This window comes from Cnephaeus nilssonii (assembly GCF_951640355.1).
Source record: "Cnephaeus nilssonii genome assembly, chromosome: Y".
NCBI classification, from domain to species: domain Eukaryota; kingdom Metazoa; phylum Chordata; class Mammalia; order Chiroptera; family Vespertilionidae; genus Cnephaeus; species Cnephaeus nilssonii.
The window spans coordinates 1,286,007-1,295,842 of record NC_137096.1 but is presented as its reverse complement, the minus strand read 5'-3'; the positions used below and the strand labels follow the sequence as shown (position 1 = coordinate 1,295,842).

Sequence of the window (9,836 nt, the reverse complement as noted above, 5' to 3'; positions counted from 1 at the left end):
CATCCTATAGAATAAAAGGCTAATATGCAAATGGTCCCCTCGACCAGGAGTTCGACCAGCAGGCAGGCCGGCCAGCCGCCTATGTCCCCTCCCCCTGGCCAGGCTGGCCGGACCCCACCCATGCACCGATTCATGCACCAGGCCTCTAGTTTATACACACACACACACACACACACACACACACACACACACACACACACTGAGTGGCCAGATTATTATGCGTTCAGAGATCCCCACAATCTGGCCACTCAGTGTATATACTAGAGGCCTGGTGCACGAATTCGTGCACCAATGGCGTCCAGCGGCCGGGCCCGATGGGGGCCCATTGGGTCGGGCTGGCGGAGGGCGCTGTTGCAAGCGGTTGGCCCCTGATCGGGGTGAGGGGCAATCGGGGGCAGGGCCAGCTGGGGGGGAGGGGCCACGGGCGGTTGGCTGGCCGGCCCCGCCCCTGATGCGGGTTTTAGGGGCCGATCAGAGGCAGGGCTGGCCGGGGATGGAGGGCCGATCGGGGCTTGGATCAGGCTGGTTGGCTGCCGCAATGCTCATCATAACCATCAGTTGTTCTGGTCATTCCGCCGTTCGGTCGCTGGGCTTTTATATATATAGAGAGAGAGGGTATGTAAAAAGGGAAAATTTCAGGTATGTGGAAAAATGCGGAAAACGGAGTCATGCGTTTCCTGGACCCGTCGCTCAGGTTCAGCAACTACGAGGGCGTGAACCATCGCTCATATGCAGCCTCACCCATCCCCCGGCTGTCATTCATGCATCGTGTGGTTCATCGAAAGAGACACCCTGGCCCCTGTCATTCATCTGCAGATACAGAGTGTATGGCTCTAAAACAGAAGGACTTTTTTTAAAAAAATATATATTTTATTGATTTTTTTTTACAGAGAGGAAGGGAGAGGGATAGAGAGCTAGAAACATCGATGAGAGAGAAACATCCATCAGCTGCCTCCTGCACGCCCCCCACTGGGGATGTGCCCGCAACCAAGGCACAGGCCCTTGACCGGAATCGAACCCGGGACCCTTCCGTCCACAGGCCGACGCTCTATCCACTGAGCCACACCAGTCAGGACTAAGAATCTTTTTTTATTTTTTTTGCATAGCCATCCCATCTTGACTGCCCCTCAAAGTGTCCATATCCATTTTCGTTTATTTATTTTATTTTTAAATATTTTTTTAATTTGATTTCAGAGAGGAAGAGAGAGTGTGTGTGAGAGAGAGAAACATCCATGATGAGAGAGAATCATGGGTCGGCTGCCTCCTGCACGCCCCCTACTGGGGATGGAGCCCACAACCCGGGCATGTGCCCTTGACCGGGAATCGAACCCGGGACCCCTCAGTCCGCAGGCCGACGCTCTATCCACTGAGCCACCCCGGCCAGGGCGCCGATTGGATTTCTTTTCATTTCTTTTCGCCCGTCTGTCTCCCTCTCCATCTTCTTTCATGCAGGGTGTCTGCCTCCTCGATGGAAGTAGGTTACGGCATCAGCAGAACGTGGAACTCGGAGTTATTTTTAAAGGCACGGGCGCGGCTTCCGGGCTGTTCCGTCTTAGGTGCCCGGCTGCCTGGGGAGGGAGGTTTTCAAAGCTCAGTCCCTCCCGCCAGGTGTGTGTGTGTGGGGTGCGCTCAGGGGATCCTGGGCCTCATGTCACCTGGTTCCCAACAGCGAGGCGGAGGTGGAGGGAGAGAGGGGAGGTAGCCTCTGATCTACCGTTATACACACACATGTACACACAGACACATACATAGTCACACACTTATACACAGGTACACACACACACACACAGATACACTTATACACAAACACACACACACATACACACACACAGACACACACACATGTATACACAGACACACACTTATACACAGATACACACAGATACACACATACACACACATGTATACACAGACACATACATAGTCACACACTTATACACAGGTACACACACACACACAGAGATACACTTATACACAAACACACATACACATACACACACACAGACACACACACATGTATACACAGACACACACTTATACACAGATAAACACAGATACACACATACACACACATGTATACACAGACACATACATAGTCACACACTTATACACAGGTACACACAGATACACACATACACACACATGTATACACAGACACATACATAGTCACACACTTATACACAGGTACACACACAGAGATACACTTATACACAAACACACATACACATATACACACACAGAGACAGACACACACACATGTATACACAGACACACACTTATACACAGATACACACAGATACATACACATACACACATACACACACATGTATACACAGACACATACACAGATACACACAGATACACACACGTATACCCAGACACACACAGATACACACTTATACACAGATACACACACACACAAACACACACACAGTCACACACATATACATACACACACAGACACACACATACACAGACACACATACACACATGTGCACAGACACACACACATACATACACATACACACACAGACAGACACACACACACATACACAGACACACACCGACACATACACACAGACATAGACACACATACACACATGTGCACAGACACACACATAAACACACACATACAGAGATGCACATACACACATGCACACACATATATACAGACACATACGCACAGACACATATCCACACACATAGACACACACAGAGACACACACATATATACACATACACAGACACATATATATACGCACATACACATATATACACAGACACACACAGATAGACAGACACATAAACACATACACAGACACACACACATATACACACATATACACAGAAAAATATACACACAGAGACACATACACACATATACACACTTATACACATATATACAAACACACACATACAGACACATACACACATATATACATAGACGCATACAGACATATATACACATACACACATATGTACACAAATACACAACTACACACAGACATACACATGCACACACATATACGCATACACACATGTATACATACAGATTTACAGACACACATGTACACAGACACACACATATACACAAAGAGATACACACATACACACACATAGTAGACACACACACACATTCTGCAAACATTTTTCCCCTTTGCCATTTCACAGTAAAACCAGACGCTGTCAGCCTGGTGGAAGTCCATGGTACGAATTATATTTAGAAAGATAAAGACTCAAGCGTTACCTTGGCCGGTGTGGCTCAGTGGATAGAGCGTCGGCCTGCAGACTGAAGGGTCCCGGGTTCGATTCCGGTCAAGGGCATGCACCTTGGTTGCGGGCACATCCCCAGTGGGGGGCGTGCAGGAGGCAGCTGATCGATGTTTCTCTCTCATCATCGATGTTTCTAACTCTCTATCCCTCTCCTTTCCTCTCTGTAAAAAATCAATAAAATATATTTCCTATTTTTTTACAATTAAAATGTGATGACTTGATTCCCTCAGATCTATAACCCGGGCCCTGTGGCTCTCGGGCCGAATACTCCTCCTTAGGGAGACCTCGCCGCGTCCATGTCAAACGCCCTCTCGGGTCAGAAGCCGTTCTAGAATGAGGTGCAGGCAGGTCGGGTTCCACACAGAGAATCCCATTGTGTCTGTGGGTGGGGGGGGGACGCGCTCTGTGCCCGGGCCCGGGCGGTGGAAAACATTGGCGAACTGTGCCCCGAGGGACAGACGCCCCATTATTCTGGGCCTCCCATCTCCATCAGCAGCGTCGGCTCGATGAATCGTACCCGTTGTCCTGAGAGCGTGGGGTCGGTGGCTCGTGGGCTGGGGGGTGGAGGGGAGAGGTGCGTCGACCTCATTTCGTTTCTCCGAAAAGGAAGATGAGACGGAAGCGTGGGAGAGCTTGGGGCGGGCATGAAAGGGGGGAAGGAAGGGAGAGAGAGATCCTTCGGATGAAATGCAGCCAGGTTATCTAAGATTGGTGGCGGGGGGGGGGGTGGAAATCGACCTGGCTGGTGTGGCTCAGTGGATAGAGCGCAGGGCGGATGAGACTGAATGCGCTGTCAGACCCTGTACCTGCAAAACATGGATTGGCACTTGAGGAAATCCCGTGGGTAAATACATACGTGAAGCATGACTTGGATTCAACAGAGAACGGACTGCCACGTATATGTGTGTGTATATAAACCACACACACACACACACACACACACACACACACACACACACACACACTGGTTGACCCCAGACCTTGAATGAGACAAGGGGGAAATGGCGTTTCAAAGATGATGGTGGTACGACCCCTTCCGGCGAGGAGACAATGTCGCCAAAGCAAATATATATATATACTATATATATACTAGAGGCCCCGGTGCACAAAATTCATGCACGGGGGTGGGGGGGGGGAAATGTGTCCCTTCAGCCCAGCCTGCACCCTCTCCAATCCGGGACCCATCCGGGGATGTCCGACTGCCGGTTTTTTATATGCACGGAGTGGCCTGCAGACTGAAGGGTCCCGGGTTCGATTCCCGGTCAAGGGCACGTGTCCGGGTTGCCGGCTCGATCCCCAGTGGTGGGGGGGCGTGCAGGAGGCAGCCGATCCGTGATTCTCTCTCCTCATGGAGGTTTCTCTCTCTCCCTCTCCTTTCCTCTCTGAGATCAATAAGAATCTATGTAAAAACCTATATATATAAAAGCCTACGTGACCATCGCAACCGAACGGATGACCGAACAGGCTGCGTGGGGCATCCAGGCCCGCAGGGGGGGCAATTGGGGGCGACCAGTCCATCAGTGGGGGCAGTAAGGGGTGACCAGGCCGGCGGGGGGGAGCAGTTAGGGGCGACCAGGCCAGTGGGGGGGGGCAGTCAGGGGCAACTAGGCTGGCAGGGGGTGTAGTTGGGGATGACCAGACCAGCAGGAGGGGCAGTTAGGGGTGACGAGGCATGCAGGCAGGTGAGCAGTTAGGAGCCAGTGGTCCTGGATTGTGAGAGGGATGTCCGACTGCCGGCTTAGGCCTGATCCTGGGGATCCTGGGGACCGGGCCTAAACCGGCAGTCGGACATCCCCCGAGGGGTCCCAGATTGGAGAGGGTGCAGGCTGGGCTAAAGGGACACCTTCCCCCCACCCCTGTGCATGAATTTCGTGCACCGGGCCTCTAGTATGTATATATTTGCTTTGGCGACATCGTCTCCTTGCAGGAAGGGGCCGTACCACCATCATCTTTGAAACGCCTTTTCCCTCTTATCTCATTCAAGGTCTGGGCTCAACCAACCCCCGTGAAATGCAATAACGTGGGACTTACGGACGCGACGCATTGGGGGTTATTTAGATACGAGGAAAGGAGCATTGTCATGAAACCATATTGAAGAGTCCGAGCCCATCGATGGCATCTTTTAGGAAGATAGTAGAAGGCCCGGTGCAAGAATTCGTGCACCAGTGGGGTCCCTCGGCCTGGCCTGCGGGATCGGGCCGAAACCGGCTCTCCGACATCCCCCGAGGGGTCCCGGATTGCGAGAGGGTGCAGGCTAGGCCGAGGGACCCCACCGGTGCACGATCGGGGCCGGGGAGGGACGCGGGAAGTTGTCCAGCCGGGGAGGGACCGCGGGAGGGCTCCAGGGCGTGTCCGGCCCTTCTCGCTCAGTCCCGATCGGCCGGACCCCAGCAGCAAGCTCACCTACCGGTCGGAGCGTCTGCCCCCTGGTGGTCAGTGCACGTCATAGCGATTGGTCGACCGGTCGACTGTCTGCTCCCTGGTGGTCAGTGCACATCATAGCGAGCGGTTGAGCGGCCTTAGCATATCATTAGCATATTACGCTTTGGTTGACCGGCCGCCTGGTCGACCGGACACTTAGCATGTTAGGCTTTTATTCTATAGGATTTATACCCTTCTCTCTTCCGTTCTAGGTGTCTTTCTGCCCGGCTCCCCAGGACGAACTGGAATGGCTTTGAAGGGTTCGAGGAATCCCCGAGGCTTCCGTTGTGAAGATGAAATTATTTGGAGAGCCTTCCTTGAAGCGTTATCGTAGTGTGGACGTTATCGCTCTTCGCGTCCTCGTCTGACATTGCTCCAAAGGTTTGTTTGCTAATAGCTCCTTTGTTTGCTAAGATTCCGTTGAGTCGTATAAGGGTTTTTTAAAAAAAATATATATATTTTTATTGATTTCAGAGAGGAAGGGAGGGGGAGCAAGATGCAGAAACATCCAGGTTGAGAGAGAATCATGGATCGGCTGCCTCCTGCACGCCCCCGACTGGGGATGGAGCCCGCAACCCGGGCATGTGCCCTTGACCGGGAATCGAACCCGGGACCCTTCAGTCCGCAGGCCGACGCTCTATCCACTGGGCCACACTGTCTAGGGCAATAAAAATAGTTTTTTTTTAAAAAAAGAATTACTTTATGTCACTCTCACTAACTAGTTCTTGTAACTAACTACCCTCAAGAAAGCTGGTAAAGAATGTGACCTTGCCCAAATAGTGTGGCTCAGGGGTTGAGGGTCGACCTAGGAACTAGGAGGTCACGGTTCGATTCCCGGTCAGGGTTCGATCCCCAGTAAGGTGGCTTGCAGGAGGCAGCAGATCCACGATGCTCTCTCATGATTGATGTTTCTCTCTCTCTCCCTCCCTCCCCCTCTCTCTTCCTCGCTGAAATCAATCTCTATATATAAAAGCCCAAGCGACTGTTGCGACCGGTTGCTATGACACGCACTGACCACCAGGGGGCCGACGCTCAATGCGGGAGTTGCCCCCTGCTGGTCAGCGCACTCCCACAGCCCACCTCCTGTGGACCCTCCGGCCGCCCCCCCATGGCCGCCTACCAGCCCCGATCGCCGGCCAGGCCAAGGGACCCCACCCGTGCACGAATTGGTGCACCGGGCCCCTAGTAAAAATATATATTAAAAAAAAAAAAAAGAATGCATGCTTGATGTTGCCGCCGTCCCCCATCTCTCTCCCCGCGTGCAGCAACCTCTGTCGCTCTGTGTGATTGACAGGGAACCATGTTCTGAGCTCGAAAGGCAGAGAGTGTCCCCGGGGCCGGTCGTCCAGGCGTCTCCCCGGAAGAACCGGGTCATGGTGAGTGTCTCCCACAAGCCCCCTCTGCCGCCGGGTTCCCCGGAACCCAGCAGCCCGTGCCCACGGCTCTTGGGGCGAAAAATCTCTGCCCAGTGCCAATGGGCCGAGGCACAAGCGGGGTGATTCCGAGGGCCCTGGGGTGCCCCTCACGGCAGGGGTTGGGAACGGAGGGTCGTGCAAGCATGGGTCCTTCATTCCATCGCCGCCGTGTCCACGGGACAGTGTCGGCGTGCATCGGTCCGCGGTCGGCGGGGAGGTGAGCGTGGGACCCGGGAGCTGCTTGTGATCATGGAAAGATGGACAACCTTGTTGCAGAAATCAGAACCCCCCCTTTGCAGACCCCCAGCCCTTTGCAAACCCCCAGCCCTTTGCAGACCCCCAGCCCTTTGCAGACCCCCAGCCCTTTGCAGACCCCCCAGCCCTTTGCAAACCTCCAGCCCTTTGCAGACCCCCAGCCCTTTGCAGACCCCCCAGCCCTTTGCAGACCCCCAGCCCTTTGTATACCCCCAGTCCTTGCAGACCCTCAGCCCTTTGCAGACCTCAGCCCTTTGCAAACCCCCAGCCCTTTGCAGACCCCCAGCCCTTTGCAGACCCCCAGCCCTTTGCAGACCCTCAGCCCTTTGCAGACCCCTCAGCCCTTTGCAAACCCCGAGCCCTTTGCAAACCTCCAGCCCTTTGCAAACCTCCAGCCCTTTGCAGACCCCCAGCCCTTTGCAGACCCCCAGCCCTTTGCAGACCCCCAGCCCCTTGCAGACCCCCAGCCCTTTGCAGACCCCCAGCCCTTTGCAAACCCCGAGCCCTTTGCATACCCCCAGCCCTTTGCAAACCCCCAGCCCTTTGTATACCCCCAGCCCTTTGCAGACCCTCAGCCCTTTGTATACCCCCCAGCCCTTTGAGACCCTCAGCCCTTTGTATACCCCGAGCCCTTTGCAAACCTCCAGACCTTTGCAAACCCCCAGCCCTTTGCAGACCCCCAGCCCTTTGCAAACCTCCAGACCTTTGCAAACCCCCAGCCCTTTGCAGACCCCCAGCCCTTTGCAAACCTCCAGACCTTTGCAAACACCCAGCCCTTTGCAAACCCCCAGCCCTTTGCAGACCCCCAGCCCTTTGCAAACCCCAGCCCTTTGCAGACCCCCAGCCCTTTGCTGACCCCCAGCCCTTTGCAAACCTCCAGCCCTTTGCAGACCCCCCAGCCCTTTGAGACCCCCAGCCCTTTGCAGACCCCCAGCCCTTTGCAAATCCCCATCCTTTGCAGACCTCCAGCTCTTTGAGACCCCAGCCCTTTGCAGACCCCCAGCCCTTTGCAAACCCCCAGCCCTTTGCAGACCCTCAGCCTTTGCAGACCCCCCAGCCCTTTGAGACCTCCAGCCCTTTGCAGACCCCCAGCCCTTTGCAAATCCCCATCCTTTGCAGACCTCCAGCTCTTTGAGACCCCAGCCCTTTGCAGACCCCCAGCCCTTTGCAAACCCTCCAGCCCTTTGCAGACCCCCAGCCCTTTGCACACCCCAGCCCTTTGCAAACCCCAGCCCTTTGCAAACCTCCAGACCTTTGCAAACCCCCAGCCCCTGGCAGACCCCCAGCCCTTGCAGACCCCCAGCCCCTTGCAGACCCTCAGCCTTTGCAGACCCCAGCCTTTGCATACCTGTGAACTGCCCACGTGGCACACCCTTTTGCCCACTTCCCCATGTCACCTTTCTCCTTCTACCCATATAAGCAGCTGGCTTGAGAGGGGGCTGCAGAGCAGGTGTTTGTGGGTGACCTGCTGCTCTCCCAGCTGCCGGCAGGACTGGAATAAACGCTCATGAAGGATTAAAATAATAAATTCGTCAGCCGCCTGACCTACCTGTTGCAAACTCCTCTGAAATGCATCCTTGCAGCCATCGATCTGTCACCCAAAGCTCACTCTATTCTACAGCAGCGATTTCCAACCTTTGGCCTCTCATGGCATCCACAAAGTAATTCCTAAAACACACCCCTTGCCCTGGCCGGTGCGGCTCAGTGGGTAGAGCGACGGCCTGCGGACTGAAGGGTCCCGGGTTCGATTCCCGGTCAAGGGCATGGACCTTGGTTGCGGGCACATCCCCAGGTGGGGGCGTGCAGGAGGCAGCTGATGGATGTTTCTCTCTCATCCATGTTTCTAACTCTCTATCCCTGTTCCTTCCTCTCTGTAAAAAAATCAATAAAATATATTTTAAAAAATAAAAAGAAAACAAAAACCATATCCCTTCACACCGGACAGCTATTGTGTGGGTTGCTGTAATTAACATATATATATATATATATATATATATATATATATATATATATATAATAGTCTCCAGGAAAAGAGGTAGGTGCCAATGACTAAATAGTTAGGCATTGCATGCTTTAAAAATTCTTGCCTGGCCAGTGTGGCTCAGTGGTTGAGCATTGACCTAGGAACCAGGAGGTCAGGGTTTGATTCTCAGTCAAGGGCACATGCCCGGGTTGCGGGCTCGATCCCCAGTAGGGGGCGTGCAGGAGGCAGCCGGTCCATGATTCTCTCTCATCATGGATGTTTCCCTCTCTCTCTCCCTCTCTCTCTGAAATCAATAAAAATATATATTTTTAAAATGTACATGACCAGATGAATGGATGGATGGATGGATGGACGGATGGCTGGCTGGCTGGCTGGCTGGCTGGATGGATGGATGAATAAATGGCTGGCTGGCTGGCTGGCTGGCTGGCTGGCTGGCTGGCTAAATAAATGGATGGATGGATGGATGGATGGATGGATGGATGGATGAA

General features: G+C 53.5%; 1 protein-coding gene across 5 annotated transcripts in view; it reads left to right on the top strand.

The window, feature by feature from the left end:
- The first annotated feature begins 5,888 nt into the window (after nucleotides 1-5,888).
- NLGN4X (neuroligin 4 X-linked) overlaps nucleotides 5,889-9,836 on the top strand; it is a 117,417-nt gene continuing 113,469 nt past the window's right edge. For all 5 annotated transcript variants that reach the window (XM_079766067.1, XM_079766069.1, XM_079766068.1 and 2 more), the window contains exons 1-2: nucleotides 5,889-6,075; nucleotides 6,989-7,070. The gene's annotated coding sequence lies outside the window, so the exon portion shown is untranslated. The remainder of the gene's footprint in view (nucleotides 6,076-6,988; nucleotides 7,071-9,836) is intronic.